General features: G+C 53.5%; 1 protein-coding gene across 2 annotated transcripts in view; it reads left to right on the forward strand.

Annotated features, from left to right (window-relative positions):
* C1QTNF4 (C1q and TNF related 4) overlaps positions 1-19,296 on the forward strand; it is a 52,223-nt gene that overhangs the window by 5,367 nt on the left and 27,560 nt on the right. The window contains exon 1 of one of the 2 annotated variants that reach the window (XM_045012741.1): positions 17,995-18,016. The exons of the other annotated variant lie outside the window; for it this stretch is intronic. The gene's annotated coding sequence lies outside the window, so the exon portion shown is untranslated. Of the gene's footprint in view, positions 1-17,994; positions 18,017-19,296 lie in introns of those variants that run through there. 2 annotated transcript variants of the gene reach the window in all.

Genomic DNA, 19,296 nt, shown 5'->3' on the forward strand with positions numbered 1-19,296 from the left:
TTCTCTGGCCTTCATGATTGCACCCTCTAATGGTTCTCTTATCTCTCAATCTTCATATGTCATTTGGTGGATCTTCCACTCCTTTTCCCCTTTAAAAGGGCATCCCACAGGGTTCTTTCCTTCGTTGCCTCCTTTTCTCCCTCTATAGCATATCCCATAAACCAGGCCAACTGTAAGTGTCTAAATATAGATTTAGGAACCTAACTTTAGATGTTCCTTTTTGTTCGCCTAGGACTACATAGCTAGGAGAGATAAGAGTGAGAAAAGGTAAGACAAGTGACTGCAAAATGAATGTTATAGGGAAGGTTTTGTCCTTACCCATAATGATGTACAAGAACAAGGAAATATTTGGTGAAATAAAAAGGAAGCAAACTTAAACCTTAAAATCAAACTATTTGCTTAACACTCAGCAAAATTAACCCATGAGGTTTCCTGTTTCAGGCAAGATTCAAGAAAGGATTAGATGTTGAAGTATGACATACATTTGCATCTGCAGGTAAAATGCAAGGGCACTCAACCCTGTAAGCTTAATTGCCAATTGATGTCAGGAAAAAAAATCTCACCAGTGGGACAGTGTTATATAATTGGGTATATTATGCAACATTCTTCTGTAGCAACCCTCTCTCCCATCTGTGATGCTCTCCAGGGGTACCCAGGGTTGTGAGGCACCTCACCATCTGTGCAGAGCATGAAGCAGTCTTGTCTCTGCCTGCTGTGGATAAGCTTCCTGAAACCAAGAGCCTCTGGCTGCACAAGCACTACCTTCCAGGCCTCCGCAGGCTCCCCTCTCTCTTTGTACAGGTAATGATAGGCACACACCAACCCCCAGATTCTTGGAGCATTCCCTGCACTGTCCAGCTTCTCATCCAGTGGACATTGACAGACATATCGGGACTGTTATTCCCAAAGGAACAGTATACACTAGTTTGTAAGTTTCAACTCAGGAGATCAATTGCTTAATACAACTGCACTTAGATATATGTATGGTGAAAACAAGAATAAGTTTTGAATTTCAAAGAATAGAAATTCATGTGATAGTGAGTAAGAATATTGGAAACACACGATTACGTATACAACAAAATCATAACATGCTTTCTAGAGACTAAACTTAACTAACAAGTTACTCTTTTGTCTAAAGAAGTTTATATCATCCAAAGTTCTCTGCAGCATTTTCAACCACGCCTGGTTGAAATCCCACTTTCATGAAGGAAATTCTCTTTCCATTTACTTCTTAGGAGAGGGATGTCAGGGTATCTTCTTTGCTTCCCAAATATGTAGAGCAAATCTTTGAAGTCCACTTCAAGATAAGGTTCTTCTCCTACACCCACTCCCCCATTTTTCTCTTTCTGTTAGTTTTTTTCCTGAAGTTCTCACAATCCTTCATCAACATTCAGTTCAGTCTGGTGCTAGGAAAATAGTTGTGAATGAGACAATACTTGATTTACATATAAACAGGTAGATGGATAAAATTTCTTGTCTGAAAGAAAACCTGTTTGTCACTTTTGTTGGTGACTGCTACCTATACACAGACTTTAAGAACATATTTTCAGTTTGTGGATAATACCAAGCTATGAGGGGCTGCAAGTGCTTTGAAGGAGAGGATTAAAATTCAAAATTATCTGGACAAATTGGAGATATGGTCTGAAGTTAATAGGATCAAATTCAATAAGGACAAATGCAAAGTACTTCACTTAGGAAGGAACAATCAGTTGCACACACAAAATGGAAAATGACTGACTAGGAAGGAGTACTGCAGAAAGGGATCTGAGGGTCACAGTGGATCACAAGCAAAATATGAGTCAACAGAGTAACACTGTTGCAAAAAAAAGTAAACATCATTCTGGGATGTATCAACAGGAGTGTTGTAAGCAACACAGGAGAAGTAATTCTGCTCAACCCTGCGCTGATTAGGCCTCAACTGGAGTATTGTGTCCAGTTCTGGGCGCCACATTTCAAGAAAGATTGAGAGAAGAAGAGCAACAAAAAATATTAAAGGTCTAGAAAACATGACCTATGAGGGAAGATTGAAAAGATTGGGTTTGTTTATTCTGGAGAAGAGAAGACTGAGAGGGGACATGATAGCAGTTTTCGAGTACATAAAAGGTACTTGAGAACAAGGAGGAAAGAGAAAAATTGTTCTCTTTAACCTCTGAGGGTAGGACAAGAAGCAATGAGCTTAAACTGCAGCAAGAGCAGTTTAGATTGGACATTAGGAAAAACTTCCTAACTGTCAGGGTGGTTAAGCACTGGAATAAATTGACTAGGGAGGTTGTGGAATCTCCATCACTGGAGATTTTTAAGAGCAGGTTAGACAAACTAGATAATACTTAGTCCTGCCATGAGTGCAGGGGACTGGACTAGATGACCTCTCAAGGTCCCTTCCAGCCCTCTGATTCTATGAATAGTCCTTTTGAAATGAAATATACTACTGTCAGAAGAGGAGGGGTGTAAATCGCTTCTAGGCAGCTTGCATAGCTGTTAGTGAGGTGTTACTGCATATTCAACAGGACTCAGATCAAGGGCTGCACACAGCTTCTTAGCTTTGCTCAGCCTTTAAATGGATTCACTGATCCATTTTTTGTGTTGTGATCTTGGTTCTGGAATGCATCTCTAACTCAGAGGTTGGAGTAAAGACTGCATAACAGTTCTCTGATCCTGTTCAGATGGGGAGCATCTTTTACAGGAGTTGCTTCGGGCTTTGGAGGTATGCTAGGAAAAAGAAGTGTGGGGTGCTACTCCTATTCTGACTGTATTACCAGTGTAGATTGGTATTTCATGTTAATATTTTAGTACTCAAATTTCCAAACTTCATTCCCTGCAGTGTCCAGTAGATGATGCTAGTATGTTACAAATACTACTCAATTCAATGTTAGTCAGAAGAAAGATGTCTGATTCCAAAAACATAGATTATCTAAATTCTTGTTTCATTTAAAAGCCTTTCACAATCCCCTCTTTAACTTTGAAACTAAGTTTCAGAAGTTCCTTAATTGAAGTTACAATTTATTCATTTAGATTCTATGACGTGCAATAGTTTTTCACCTTCCTCTGCAGCATGGGGCATGGGTCACTTGCAGGTTTAAACTAGTGTAAATGGTGGATTCTCTGTAACTTTAAATCTTTAAATCATGATTTGAGGACTTCAGTAATTCATCCAGAGATTATGGATGTACTACAGGAGTGGGTGGGCGAGGTTCTGTGGCCTGCAATGTGCAGGAGGTCAGACTAGATGATCATGATGGTCCCTTCTGACCTTAGAGTCTATGAGTTGGTTTTGTGTTATGTAAAATTTGTGTACCTTTGTCCACACTGCAATAATTCTGGGCTTGATACTTACACTAGAATTTAAAATATCCAGAATTAAGAGGAAATAAAAGATTCAGCACATACATAAAAGGAGAGGGGCAAGAGTGAGCCCTGTGAATCTTACAAGATAAAGAATGGCCTGTGTTCCTTTTCTCGGTCTTTCTAAAACCATCTCCATGGTTAGCATGCCTAAATTATAAAATATCAGGGATGAGTTTTAAAATAATTCTTACTTTGGGACAGATTCTGATATACTCACTCGCTCAGAGTAGCACTTTACTCCACAAGTAGCTTCCTTTTAAAGACAGTGTAACTACTCATGGAGTAAAGTGCTACCCAACATAAGTATCAGAATCTAGCCCTTTTCAGAGAGAGAGAGTGTGTCTCAGTGGCCTTGACTTAGGGATTCCTCATGTTGGGGAGAGAGAGGTATCATTTTCTGTGGTGGTTTGTGCCTGGGGAGAAAGTGAGTACATTAGTTTTTGGAATGAAGTGTGAGAGAGTTGAGTGCATGGATGGTTTCAAGTGAGTGCTTGAATTACCATTTCTGTCTGAATACAGAGGAAGGTTACAGTGAGGTTGTTGTGGGATGGAGATTATTGTGTGTGTATATGTAAGATTGGATGTGGAGTGACAGGAGTGAGTTGAAAATTACTTCACTGGAAAATTGGTGACACAGAGAATGGAATAGTGTTGTGTAGTTTCTTATATAGAATAGGGGATTTTTGGATGAGGTTAAGATCTGCAAGTTTGAGAGAAATATTGCCTATAGTGAACAGGTCGTGATAGAAGGTTCTGTTTTTCTATGCAGTGTTCTGAGGAAGTATTTTTGATGGGGGTTAAAAACATTTAGAAAGTAATTATTCTTCTTTGAGTGCTTGTTCACATCCATTCAAATCAGGTGTGTGCACGCGCACATGCATGGCAGCTGGAAGATTTTTCCCATAGCAGCCTCTGTCGGGTCGGCCTGGGTGCCCCCTGGAGTCGTGCCTTCATGGCACTCAATATAGAGCCCTGCCGACCTGCCACCCCATCAGTTCCTTCTTACCGCCAGTGTTGGTTAGCTGGAATGTCCCATAGCTCTCACTTTAGCAAGCGCCTCTGTCCATTTTGTTTATAGTTGTTCTGTAATTAGTAGTAGTAGTTTTATAGTTACTTTAGCATGTGTTTGGGGATCCCCCCGACCTTCCGATGGCCCAGAGCCATGGTATGCTGCAGTCCCAGGTGTTCAAAAAGTGTGAGTTCTGTGCTAAGTGCATGCCAAAAAGTGACCCACGCACTGCATGTTTAAGCTGCCTAAGTGAAGGTCACCAAAAGGACCATTGCAGAATCTGCCACAAGTTTCGCCCCAGAACTTTGAAAGACAGGGAGCAGCAGCTCAAAGTTGTGCTCATGGAGGCAGCTCTGTGCGCCCACTCAGACCTGGGATCAGGGGATCCCGCGCCCAGCAGCTCCTACTCAGTGCAGAGCACCCTGGCGCGGTCATCCCAGGACCCAATGCTGAGAAAGGACTCTTTGCAAGGCTCTCGGCACCATTATGGCTCCTCCTGAGTCCACTCAGCAGGTAGGCACTGGTCTCAATCGCCGGTGCCTCAGAAGAAAAAGAAGCCGGAGGGGGATATTTCTCCCCCAGCCAAGTCTAAAGAGCCAATGATCATGAGACCCCAGTTGAGCCACAGCACCTTGTCACCCATAAGGGTCGTGTCAACTCCTGCCCCAGTGGGGCAGTTGAGTCCGGGCCCATCCCACTCGCCAGAACCGAGGAGTCAGCCGCTGCAGCTTCCATTGACCTCAGAGGCATTTGAGGCAGCTCAGGACTTATTATGCCCCATGGCGCCGTTCCCACCTCCAAGGAGAGATGAACTACTGGCACCGACAGCATCAGTCTGCCCCACAGTATAATCAAGAGGGAAGCCAGCCATGCTGTCCAGGTGCTCACCTTCTCCACAGTGACCCCTGCCGCCAGTATCCCCGGAACGAGAGCACAGATGGTCCCCTAGCTCCTGACGCCCAGTGCCTTGCAGCACAGCTCCTCTGTGGTCTTCTTTTTCTGAGACCTTGGAGTTGGAGTCCAACTCCTATTGCTTCAGCAGAAGTAGGAGCAGGAGATCCAGGTCACGGCAGGAGACATGAGCCTACCCAGCACTGTGGCCTCTGCAGTGGCAGAACCCGATGCAATGGCCCTTCTGGATGCCCTGGGCCTTCCATCAAAGCCAGGGTCGGAGCCAGGGGTCGAACTCGGCAGCAACATCTGTAGCTTTGGCTACTTTTGTGCCACCTTCTGCCCCTCATGGACCCACAGCTCCGGTGCTCCCTAAGGCACTGCGTCAAGCTACTGAGGCACTGCCACAACTTACTTCAACAACGCTGGCTGCGGCACTGTTGCCAGCACCATCGGCATCAACATCGGCACTGACGCCATCAGCAGCACCTATATCGGCACTGATACCTCCTGCGCAGGGCCGGCTCCAGGCACCAGCGCAGCAAGCAGGTGCTTGGGGCGGCCAACGGAAAGGGGTGGTGTAGCAGGGTGGACCGGGTTTTAAGGGGTTTAAAAGCAGCTTGGCAGGGCTTGAGAGCTGCTGCTCTCAAAGCTGGGCTGGATTGGGGAAGTAGCCGCAGCTGGGCCACACCCCAATCAGGCCACAGCTGGCCCTTATAAAAGGCTGTGAGCCAGGAGCCCAGTCAGTCTCTCTCTACCTTCAGAGAGAGAAGGGCCTGGCTGCAGGGAACTGAGACAAAGTACCTGAGGGTGAAGCAGGGCTGGGGAAAGGCTGAGGAGCTGGGGAAGCTCCGGCCTAGAAAACCCCAGGCTGCGGCCTAGCAGAGGGAAAAAGGTACTGAGAGTTGCAGGGGGCAACCTAGGGGTAGGCCAAGGCAGCAGGTCCAAACCCCCTTTGCTGATGATGAGTACTGGATACTGCAGTCTGCCCCAGTGAACGGGGGCTAGATAGAGACTGGGCAGTAGCCACTACTGAGGCGAAGTGGGGATAGTAGGGTGGGGGTTCCCCTGGGACGGGGAAACCCAATTAAGAGTTAAAGGGGCACCGGGGTCCTGGGAGGGACACGGGGGCCTGTACTAAACAGGTGGATCACCGGCCTGCAGAGGGCGCTCCAGGGCTGGAAAGAGCTAATTCCCCAGAGTCACCAGGCGCCGCAGGGGTGAGTCGACCCGCTACAGGAGGCATGTCTGGCTATTCGGCCACCAAAGAGGGAATGACCTGCTGCCAAATTGCCGCCGAAGAATGAAGAGGTGGCGGTAGAGCTGTCGCTGAAGTGCCACCAATCAAGGCTTCCCCTCACCCACCCCCGCCGGCAAAAACGCTGGAGCCAGCCCTGCTCCTGCGGCACCTACAGTGATGCCTACAGCCCCAGCATGGGTGTCTTCTGTCCCAGCACAGAGCGGCACGGCACCATCCAGGTTGGCAACAGCTTGGGATCCCCAGGATTCACGTGACCCTTGGGCACTGATGGAAGTGAACAGCCGCCTTTTATGGGGGTTTCTTCCTTTTCTTTGCCAGATGAGGTGCTGAGAGGCACTGCTATAGCTGCAGCCCTGGAGGACATCAGGGTGTTGCAGCAGTTGCTGCAGTGAGTTGCACAGGGCCTGGGTATTCAGGCAGAGGTAGTGGAGGACACAGATCCCATGGTGGATGTCCTCATGCCCTCCAGACTTGCATGCATTGCCCTGCCTCTTATCAAGACCATATTGAACATGACCAAAACTTTATGGCAGACCCCATCCTTGTTGCCCACCACAGCTAAGCACAACAACAGGCGCTATTTTGTGCCATCTAGGGGCTACGAGCATCTATACTCACACCTGCTGCCTGAATCCCTTGTCCTGGACACTGCCAATCAGCACAAGCGGCAAGGTTACCAGGGACCCTCCCCTAAGAACAGGATGGTGAAAAGACTTGACCCTTTGGGGAGGAAGGTGTATTCTATGGGTGGGTCAGCAGGCCATTGTCAGCAGGTAGTGCTATAATACATGCGGGGCAATGGCAAAATTTGCAAAGCTGCTGCCGCAAGACTCCCGTGCCAAATTCTCGGCCTTTCTCAACGAGGGCAAGCTCATTTCCCAGGCTTCTCTGCAGGCGGTGCTGGACAGAGCTGATGCAGCCATGAGGGTGATGGCTACAGGGGTGGCCATGAGAAGAGGTGCCTGGCTACAGGTCTCTGGTCTCCCTTACAAGGTCCAACAGGCAATACAGATACAGGACCTTCCCTTTGACGGTGTGACTCTGTTTTCCAAAAAGACAGATAAAAGTCTTTACAGCTTGAAGGACTCCAGAGCCACCCTCAAATCCTTGGGCCTTCACACCTCCGCCACACAGCGGAAACACTTCAGGCCGCAACCTCCGCCATGGTTCTTTCAACAACAGAACCGACAGGACGATTCAAAGAAGAGGAATAGGAGCAGCAGGAAGAGGCTGTGCCCGTCCTCAGGCCGGGGCTCTAGCCAATTCAAGCCACCTTCGGGCCCAAAACAGGCCTTTTGAAGGGGAGATCGAGGACGGTGTACCAGCACAAAGACTGGATCCACCCCATCTTACCCTTTTGTCCTGACTATCCCCTTTCTGCCCTGCATGGTCCTGCATCACATCGGACCATTGGGTGCTCCACACGGTAGAGAGGGGATACTCCATCCAATTCTGTGCCATCCCACCCTTCCACCCCCCTTTCCCATCCCTCTTCAGGGACCCCTCTCATGAGTAACTCCTTGTACAAGAGGTGCACTCATGCCTATCACTAGGGGCAGTGGAAGAGGTTCCTCAGGAGCAGAAGGTTAAAGGCTTCTATTCCCAGTATTTCCTAATTCTGAAAGCCAAAGGTGGGCTCGGGCCCATCCTAGACCTGCGGGAGCTCAATAAGTTTATAAAGAAACTCAAGTTCCGCATGGTCTCCTTGGCCTCCATCATCCCTTCCTTGGATCCAGGGAAATGGTATGCCGCCCTCGATTTGAAGGATGCATATTTTCATATTGCAATCATTCCATTCCACAGAAGTTACCTCAAGTTTGTGGTGAACAACAACCACTATCAGTTCACAGCCCTCCCGTTTGGCCTGTCAGCGGCACTTCAAGTGTTCACCAAGTGTATGGCAGTTGTGGCCGCATTCCTGCACAAGTGGCAGGTACAGGTGTTCCCATACCTCGACAACTGGCTCATCAAGGGCCGCTCCAGGGCTCAAGTGGAGGCACAAGTCAACTTCATAATAACGATGTTTGACGAAGTGGGCCTTCTCCTCAACATGGAGAAATCGACTCTGTCCCCGTGTGACGGGGCGGGACAGCCCCGCACTGGTACAGCAGGGGTTAACCCTTCTTTGCTAGCAGAGGAAGCCACGCCCAGGAAGCTCTGCTGGGCATGCTCCAACTGGCAGACCGGTATAAAAGCCTGCAGGTCTGCTCAGTCTGGGCTGACCACCGGGGGAGAAGGACGCAGACCGTCAGCTCCTGCGGGAGGTGAGCCAGTGAGCCTGGACTGGGACGTCAGCCGAGCAGAGGCCGTACTGGAGATCCCGGGGAGGGACGCCGGCCGGAGGGGACCTACGGGGGAACCGCTCCCACAACGCCGACGTCCGGCTAGACAGGGTAGGAAGTGACCCAGGGGATTGTAGAGACTGACAGCCTTAAAGCTGCAGTACCGCTTGGCGTGTTGCGGGCGGATCCCCGCCGAGCGGGTGGCAAGGAGAGCTTGCCACAATCAGGGCCCTGGGTCGGGGCTCGGTGGAGAGGGCGGGCCCGAGTCCCCCTACCCCACCCCTTAATACCCCGCCTCGAAGGGGGCGGTTACGGACTCCGGCCGCTAGGCCGTGCTACCCCGCCCCGAAGGGGGCGTTTACGGACTCCGGCCGCTAGGCCGTGCTACCCCTCCCCGAAGGGGGCGTTTACGGACTCCGGCCGCTAGGCCGTGCTACCCCGCCCCGAAGGGGGCGTTTACGGACTCCGGCCGCTAGGCCGTGCTACCCCGCCCCGAAGGGGGCGTTTACGGACTCCGGCCGCTAGGCCGTGCTACCCCGCCCCGAAGGGGGCGTTTACGGACTCCGGCCGCTAGGCCGCGCTACCCCGCCCCGAAGGGGGCGTTTACGGACTCCGGCCGCTAGGCCGCGCTACCCCGCCCCGAAGGGGGCGTTTACGGACTCCGGCCGCTAGGCCGCCCTACCCCGCCCCGAAGGGGGCGTTTACGGACTCCGGCCGCTAGGCCGTGCTACCCCGCCCCGAAGGGGGCGTTTACGGACTCCGGCCGCTAGGCCGCGCTACCCCGCCCCGAAGGGGGCGTTTACGGACTCCGGCCGCTAGGCCGCGCTACCCCGCCCCGAAGGGGGCGTTTACGGACTCCGGCCGCTAGGCCGCGCTACCCCGCCCCGAAGGGGGCGTTTACGGACTCCGGCCGCTAGGCCGCCCTACCCCGCCCCGAAGGGGGCGTTTACGGACTCCGGCCGCTAGGCCGTGCTACCCCGCCCCGAAGGGGGCGTTTACGGACTCCGGCCGCTAGGCCGTGCTACCCCGCCCCGAAGGGGGCGTTTACGGACTCCGACCGCTAGGCCGTGCTACCCCGCCCCGAAGGGGGCGTTTATGGACTCTGGCCGCTAGGCCGTGCTACCCCGCCCCGAAGGGGGCGTTTATGGACTCCGGCCGCTAGGCCACCCTACCCCGCCCCGAAGGGGGCGTTTATGGACTCTGGCTGGTAGGCCGTAATACGCCGGCTGCCAGTGGCAGACCGAAGGACAAGTGAGTGGCGCGGCGCTAGGCCCCCAGCCCGCCCCTGCCACAAGGGGGTGCTGGGGTGTCAGACCCGTCACAACTGGTACCTGACCAGGGACCTGAACGGGCCTGAGATAAGGCCACAGGACCCAATATGGACCCCGAGAAACTTTTGAAGTGGCTGCTGGAGAATCAGCAGCAGCAGATGGCCCAACAGCAGCAGCAGCAAACTCAGCTGCTCCAGCAGCTGGCGGCCCAGCAGCAGGCACAAGTTGCACAGCGACAGGAACAGCAGCAGCAGCTGATCCGGGAGCTGACAACCCAGCAACAGGCGAACCAGGAGCGGCTGGTTCAACAGATGGCAGCACTAATCGGCCCGGCACCGAGTACGCCTCTAGGGGCCGTCAGGGGCAACCCCGGCGAGGGTCTCGGGGGATTACCCGTGCGCCTAGTTAAGATGGGGCCGGGGGATGACCCCGAGGCCTTCCTCGTGACCTTTGAACGAGTCGCGACCGCCGTACAGTGGCCCCTCACTCATTGGGCCACGATACTGGCACCCTACCTGACGGGCCCAGCTCAAGCGGCGTACCGGAACTTGGACCCCCAAGACGCACTGGACTACACGAAGGTCAAGGCCGCCATCTTGGACGAAGTTGGCGTCAGCCTGGAGACCTACCGCCAGCGACTCCACCGGGAACAATACACGCCAGGGGCCAGGCCGCGGGCCGTGGCCCAGCGAATCCGAGACCTCTGTTGGAGGTGGCTGGAGCCGGAAGGGCGGACGGGCGTTCAAGTGGCCGAGATGGTAGCCTTAGAGCAGTTCCTGCAAGCCCTGCCTCCGGGAGGGAAGGAATGGGTGCAGCGACACCGCCCCAAGACCCTCGCGGACGCGATTTCCCTGATGGAGGACTACCAGGCAGCAGATGGGGCATTGAAGACCAACCCCCAGGCGGGAGAGCCCGGTGGACGGAGCCCAGGGCAGGCCTGGGGGCCACGTAAGGGGGACGGGGGAGACCCTCGATGGCATGTCCAACCCCCCGGAATACCAGTAACCCGGGGCCCTAGGGCGACACCCCGAGGAGATATCCCGCGACGACCGGAGGAGGCACCAGCAAGGCCGGGCAGCCCCCGCCACAACCCTATCGAGGAAGGGAGACGGGACCGCTGCTACGAGTGCGGTCAGGTAGGGCACTTCAGGAGGGAGTGCCTGTATATGGATTGCAATTATGGGCAGGTGTTGACGGCGGGTCACCGGGCCCGGGCTTGGGAGCCGGGGAAAATTGTTCTGCCAGTGAAGATGGATGGGATGTCTGCCTGGGCCTTAGTTGACTCCGGGTGTAGCCAGACGGTTATTCGGGAGGGGCTGATTAAGCCCACTGGCCCCGCCGGGGCCCCCATCCGGCTACAGTGCATCCACGGGGATGTGAAGCCTTACCCCACTGTCTGGGTACAGCTAGAGGCGGCCCAACACCGGGCACGGTGTCTAGTGGGGGTGGCTCCTAAGTTGGCTTACCCCGTGGTCTTAGGGCGTGACTGGCCGGGCTTCACAAACCTCTTGAGGGAAGGGGCTACGCCGCCAGGGAGGAGAACTGGGAAACGGGCTAGACGACCGGGATTTTTAGGCCAGCCAACGGCCGAGGACCCCCTAGAGGGGCCCTCGGGGAGCTCCGGGAGAGGGGTAAGGAGCCAAGTCCCCACCGAAGCGCCGACAACAGAGGACCCGGGCTGGCTAGAGGTGGACACCGACTTCCTCGAGGAGCAACGAGGGGATACCACTCTCAGCCGGGCTTGGGAACAGGCGACTAGCCCACCAGGGGAGGAAGACCCGCCCCACCGCCAGCCACAAGGGCCCCGATTTGAGATCCATCGGGACTTACTCTATCGGGTGGTACCAGAACCACAGACAAAGGAAGAGCTACGCCAGCTGTTGGTCCCGCGGCAGTTCCGACGGGACTTGCTCCGTCTGGCACATTCGGTGCCGTGGGCCGGACACCTAGGCAGGGAGAAGACGTTGCAAAGGGTGGCCCAGAGGTTCTTTTGGCCGGGCATCCATGCGGAGGTACGAGATTATTGCGCCTCCTGCCCAGAATGCCAGAGAGCCGGTCCAAAAGGTGTACCAAGGGCCCCCCTCGTACCCTTGCCGGTGGTGGGGACGCCTTTTGACCGGATAGGCCTGGATCTCGTGGGACCCCTGGAGAAGAGCGGCACAGGACATAAGTACATCATGGTGGTGGTCGATTATGCCACACGCTATCCCGAAGCGGTGCCACTGAGGTCCACCACAGCACCGGTCATTGCTAACGAACTATTGCAGATCTTCGCTCGGGTAGGTATCCCGAGGGAAATACTAACGGACCAAGGAACGAATGTGACCTCTAGATTGATGGCAGAGCTGTGCAGGCTGCTGAACATCCGGGCACTAAAGACCTCCGTCTACCACCCCCAGACGGATGGCTTGGTCGAGCGATTCAACGGCACTTTGAAGGCCATACTGAGAAAGTTTGTAGAGGACGACCCACGGCACTGGGATAAACTACTCCCCGCACTCCTCTTCGCGGTGCGAGAGGTACCCCAGGCGTCCACGGGGTTCTCCCCCTTTGAGCTCCTGTACGGGAGGAAGCCTAGGGGTATCCTCGATCTCCTAAGGGAAACCTGGGAAGAGCAGGAGACCTGTGTTCGAGGGTCGGTGCAGTATATCCTCCATCTGCGGGAACGCCTCCGGGAGCTGGGGACCTTGGCCCGCGAAAATCTGGTTAGAGCCCAGCAGACTCAGGAGGCTCAGTATAACAAGGGGGCCAAGGTGCGAACTTTCGAGCCGGGGGATCGGGTCCTCTTGCTGCTTCCTTCCTCAGAGTCCAAGCTGCTGGCCAAGTGGCAGGGCCCCTTTGAAGTGGTCAGGCGGATTGGGCCGGTCGACTATGAGGTACGGTTGTCCGGGCGAAGGAGGGATACCCAGGTCTACCACATGAACCTCCTTAAGGCCTGGAGGGACCGAGAGGGCCTGCTGATAGCCCCATACCCACCAGAACCGGAGTTGGGGCCGCTGGTGGGAGAGCCCGAGACAGCCGGGACGGCGGACATAGGCCACGAGCTTACCCCACCCCAGCGGGACCAGGTAGAACGACTGGTGGCGGCGTTCCCCGTGGTTTTGTCGACGCGACCCGGACGAACCACGTTAGCAAACCACCACATTGCTACTGTTCCAGGGCACAACGTGCGGGACACACATCGCCCGCTCCCCAGGAAGATGTGGGAGACAGTGAAGGAGGAGCTCGGGCTGATGCTAGCCTTAGGGGTGGTGGAAGAGTCGCGGAGTGAATGGCGGAGCCCCATAGTGTTGGTCCCCAAGCCAGACGGGACAGTCAGGTTTTGCATCGACTTCCGCAAGGTAAACACAATTTCACGTTTTGACGCCTATCCCATGCCCCGGGTGGACGAGCTGCTGGAGCGGCTAGGAAAAGCCGAGTTCATCTCCACCCTGGACTTGACGAAGGGATATTGGCAGATCCCGTTGACACCGGCCTCACGAGAAAAGACAGCATTTCCAACGCCGTTCGGACTCTACCAATTTACTATGATGCCATTCGGATTGCACGGGGCCGCGGCTACCTTCCAGCGACTCATGAACCAGGTGCTGAACGCACACAATGAATACGCCGCAGCGTACATCGATGACATTGTCATCTACAGTAGCACTTGGGAGGAACATCTGCAACACCTGACCGCAGTTCTACGGGCATTAGGCGAAGCCGGCCTCACCGCGAACCCGGCGAAATGTCACCTGGGCCAGAAGGAGGTGACTTACCTGGGCTACACGGTTGGCAGGGGAAAGAGCCGTCCCCTCGTAGACAAGGTGGAAGCATTAAGGACGTACCCTCCGCCCACAACCAAGCGGCAAGTCCGGCAGTTCTTGGGGCTGGCCGGGTACTATCGGTGGTTTGTGCCTAACTTCGCCACACTCGCTGCCCCACTGACGGAGTTGACGCGCAGTTCACAACCCCAGAAAGTACGCTGGACGGAAGGCTGCGAAAAGGCCTTTCGCGCCCTGAGCGAACAATTAACACGGGAACCGGTACTAGTTCAACCAGATTTTTCAAAACCCTTTATCCTACAGACGGATGCCTCGGAGGTGGGACTGGGGGCCGTACTGTCACAGGAGGTAGGGGAAGAAGAACACCCGGTCTTGTACCTTAGCCGCAAGCTGTTCCCCCGCGAAACCCGGTACTCCACCATAGAACGCGAGGCCTTGGCAGTGAAGTGGGCGGTCGAAGCACTAAGGTACTATCTATTAGGGAACCCCTTCTCCTTAGTGACTGACCACGCGCCCCTCCGATGGATCAATAGTATGAAGGAGACGAATAACCGGATCATGCGGTGGTACCTGTCCCTCCAACCCTACGCCTTCCGCGTGTCACATCGGCCAGGCAAGGCTCATGGGAACGCGGACTTCTTCTCCCGCATCGGGGAGGAGGAGGGGGAGGCGGGATTCCAGGGTCAGCCGGGCCCGACGGCTGTCTTAAGGGGGAGGGTGTGTGACGGGGCGGGACAGCCCCGCACTGGTACAGCAGGGGTTAACCCTTCTTTGCTAGCAGAGGAAGCCACGCCCAGGAAGCTCTGCTGGGCATGCTCCAACTGGCAGACCGGTATAAAAGCCTGCAGGTCTGCTTAGTCTGGGCTGACCACCGGGGGAGAAGGACGCAGACCGTCAGCTCCTGCGGGAGGTGAGCCAGTGAGCCTGGACTGGGACGTCAGCCGAGCAGAGGCCGTACCGGAGATCCCGGGGAGGGACGCCGGCCGGAGGGGACCTACGGGGGAACCGCTCCCACAACGCCGACGTCCGGCTAGACAGGGTAGGAAGTGACCCAGGGGATTGTAGAGACTGACAGCCTTAAAGCTGCAGTACCGCTCGGCGTGTTGCGGGCGGATCCCCGCCGAGCGGGTGGCAAGGAGAGCTTGCCACAATCAGGGCCCTGGGTCGGGGCTCGGTGGAGAGGGCGGGCCCGAGTCCCCCTACCCCACCCCTTAATACCCCGCCCCGAAGGGGGCGTTTACGGATTCCGGCCGCTAGGCCGCGCTACCCCGCCCCGAAGGGGGCGTTTACGGACTCCGGCCGCTAGGCCGCGCTACCCCGCCCCGAAGGGGGCGTTTACGGACTCCGGCCGCTAGGCCGCCCTACCCCGCCCCGAAGGGGGCGTTTACGGACTCCGGCCGCTAGGCCGCCCTACCCCGCCCCGAAGGGGGCGTTTACAGACTCCGGCCGCTAGGCCGCCCTACCCCGCCCCGAAGGGGGCGTTTACGGACTCCGGCCGCTAGGGCGCCCTACCCCGCCCCGAAGGGGGCGTTTATGGACTCTGGCCGGTAGGCCGTAATACGCCGGCTGCCAGTGGCAGACCGAAGGACAAGTGAGTGGCGCGGCGCTAGGCCCCCAGCCCACCCCTGCCACAAGGGGGTGCTGGGGTGTCAGACCCGTCACACCCCGGTTCAGCAAATAGAGTTCATGGGGCAGTACTGGACTCGTCACAGGCCAGGACATACCTCCTGGAAATGAGGTTTCTGGCCCTTGCCGACATCATTTGACGTCTCAGGCAGTTTCCCACCACCACAGCAAAGAATTGTCTGAAACTTCTAGGACACATGGCCTCTTGTACCTAACTGGTGCAACATGCCAGGCTCAGACTCTGGCCACTCCAGTTGTGGCTAGCCTTGGTGTATCGGCCGGCTCGGCACAGTTTGGACAAGGTTGTGACTTTACCTCACCAGGTCCTTGACTCCCTCCACTGGTGGTGTGAGCAGGTGTCCCCTTCACTGGTCCTCAACTACCCCTCTTGCTAGTGACGGACGCATCAGCCTTGGGCTGGGGAGCACATCTGGGAGACCTCAGGACACAAGGCCTCTGGTTTCAGGCAGAACTCACTCTACACATCAATGTCAGAGAGCTGAGAGCGGTGCGCCTGGCATGCCAGACTTTCCAAGCCCACTTGACAGGGAGATATGTATCAGTCATGACAGACAACACCATGGCGATGTTCTATATCAACAAATAGGGGGATGCACGCTCCTCTCCCCTGTGCCAGGAAGCCCTCATGTTGTGGGACTTCTGCGTAGAGCATTCAATACATCATACCTTCCTGAGGTACAGAATGAGTTGGCAGAATGAGTTGGCAGATTATCTCAGCAGGTTGTTCCACTGCCACGAGTGTTCCTTATGCCCGGATGTCACGAACTCAATCTTCCAATGGTGGGGGGCTTTCCCCAGACAGACCTGTTCACCATGTGACACAACAGGAAATAACAGCAGTTTTGCTCCTTCCTGAATCACAGGCCGGGCTCCATCGCAGACGTTTCTCCTCCCCTGGGGAGGCCGTCTCTGCTATGGGTTCCCGCCCTTCCCTCTCCTTCACAAGGTGCTCCTCAAGTTATGGAGGGAAGAGGCTTCAGTGATATTGATAGCTCCAGCCTGGCCCCGCAAGCACTGGTACACATCTTTCCTGGAAATGTCCATGGAAGCCCCAGTCACCATGCCACTCCTCCCGAATTTAATAACTCAGGATCACAGCCATCTCCAGTACCTGAACCTCAAGTCATTGCACCTCATGGCATGGAAGCTCCGTGACTGAACCCCGTGGAGCTCTCCTGCTCAGACCCAGTTAAACAAGTTCTCCTTGGCAGTAGGAAACCCTCCACCCAGGCTACCTACCTTGCCAAATGGAAAAGATTCTAATCTGGTCGGCGCAGCATCATTCGTCCCCAACGCTTGCATTTATACCACTTATACTGGATGACCTTCTCCACCTCAAGCAGCAGGGACTATCCATGTCATCAATAAGGGTTCACCTGGCCACCATCTTTGCCTTCCATCCAGGCACAGACAGGCGGGCGGTCTTTGCCAACCCTATGGTCAGCCATTTCCAGAAAGGTCTCGACAGGCTATATCCACACATCTGACAGCCGGTGCCAGCCTGGGACCTCAAACTTGTCCTTTCCAGACTGATGGGGCCACCCTTTGAACCACTGGCAATGTGCTCCCTGCTCTATCTCTGGTACAAGGTGGCATTTCTGGTAGCAATAACCTCAGTCAGGAGAGATTCTGAGCTCAAGGCCTTAACATCAGAGCCTCCTTACACCATGTTCTATAAGGACAAGGTTCAGCTTGGGCCACACCCAGCTTTCCTCCTGAAGGTTGTCTCCCAGTTTCACATCAACCAAGACATCTTCCTCCCAATTTTCTATCCTAAGCAGCACTCAAGTGGTAGGGAGCAGAGACTTCACTCATTGGATGTCCACAGAGCAGAGCCTTCTACAGTGAGAGAACTAAACCATTCAGAAAGTACATTCAACTGCTTGTGGCCATGGCAGAAACAATGAAGGATCTTCCAGTCTCCTCTCAACTAATTTTGTCATGGATCACGTCCTGCATCCGGGAGTGCTACACCCTGCCCCTCCACTCATGGCGCACTCGACCAGGGAACAGGCTTCTTCAGCAGCATTCCTGGTGCAAGTTCCCACCCAGGAAATATGCAGAGCATCGACGTAGTCCTCCATACGTACTATCACTGCACATTATTAGATTACCCAGCAGGCCAGAGACGATGTGGCCTTCGGTAGAGCAGTGCTCCAATCAGTGGATAACTCTGACTCCACCTCCAGAATTTAGGCTTGGGAGTCGCCTGATTGGAATAGACATGAACAAGCACTCGAAGAAGAAAAAACAGTTACTCACCTTCTCGTAACTGTTGTTCGTTGAGATGTGGTGTTAATGTCCATTCCAATACCCACCCTCCTACCCCTCTGTCAGAGCTGCTGGTAAGAAGGAACTGAGGGGGGTGGTGGGTCGGCAGGGGTCTGTATTGAGGGTCATGAAGGCACGACTCCTGCGGGTGCTCAGGCCGACCCTACGGATGCTGCTATTTTCCGGCTGCCATGCACATGCGCACACACACACCTGCTTGGAATGGACATGAACAACACACCTTGAAGAATAGGTGAACACACCTCGAAGAGAAGGTGAGTAACCATTTTTTTTAGTTAAATGAACAATTAATGGATTGATTACTATGATATGCAGAGTTTGAGTGGGTTCCATACACTCCGAGAGACTGGCTTGTGAATGTTTTGGGTTGCAGTGTTTTGTGAGATAGACTTTGAATGCAATATTCATGGAGTGATATTAAAATTGATTTTTTGATTTTTTTTTAGGTGCTGCTTTACTTTTCAGGAATTAGCTAAAGAAATTATTTGGAGAATGCTGTTTATTGAGAGTTGTGTGTCTAGCTTGCTGTTGTGAGATCAAAGTAGTTTTTTCCTTGTAACTGCTACTGAGGATTTAATTTTAGGGCAGTTAAGATTAACCTGGAAGTATCCAACTGAAGTAAATAGACATTGATAAAAGATTTGGTTTTCCCATGCAGTTCTGAGGAAGTGTTTGGGGAGGAAAGGATTAATGATTTTTTTTTTAGAAGGTGATTTTTTTTAATGACTTTAAAGCTCTGGGCATCAATTTAGGGGGAGGGGGAAGTGCAATAATTTTGGCAGTGCTCGAAAGAGGATTAATTAGATACATCTGAGGGTTTTTATTTGTGGTAGATCTCAGTGATTTAAAAAATCCCAACAGGAAGTGTTTTCTACTGGGTGCTGCAGTCTCGAAGTGTTTGGGTTTCACTGGCTGCCAGCTCTTTCCCAGAAGGCAGGCAAGTAGGAAAGGCAGCCAGAAGGAGTCTCCCACCCTATTCCCTTACCCTGCAGGCAGGGCTGAAATTTGTTTAGTAAAACATTGTGTAATTTTGCGTTGTGTATTCACCAGCATAGATTACATTTAGAATATGTTGTTGACTAGGAAGAGATTTTGCAACATGTTTGTATAAACCTTTATTTGGTTAGTGCATCATTTGTAAAGTGTAATTTTGGTTATGTGGTTCATTATCATAGTATATATTTGGATGGATTTCTTGTTATGTTTAGTAGAACAGATTTACCTTGAACAGGCAGATTACATTGTGAGTATATACATACAGTTAGGTCCCAGAGGCCAAATCCCTAAGGTCTGACTGAGCCTTCATCTACAAGATAGAAGAAAGACCAGAGGAAGAAGTATTATCTGTAAAAGACAGAGATGATGGGCAATTGAAATGTAGAGGGTTACAGAGGGGAAGATCTCCAAGAGACTTCAGAGGGGCATGCCATGAGCTCTGTAAAAGGAGGAAAATTTCATTAACGGAATTTGCTATAAAATAATTTGACTTTTTACTGAATAAAAAAGGCTTAGAGCAAAGCACATGTATGATATG

Source organism: Mauremys mutica, chromosome 4 (genome assembly GCF_020497125.1).
Source record: "Mauremys mutica isolate MM-2020 ecotype Southern chromosome 4, ASM2049712v1, whole genome shotgun sequence".
Lineage (NCBI taxonomy): Eukaryota > Metazoa > Chordata > Testudines > Geoemydidae > Mauremys > Mauremys mutica.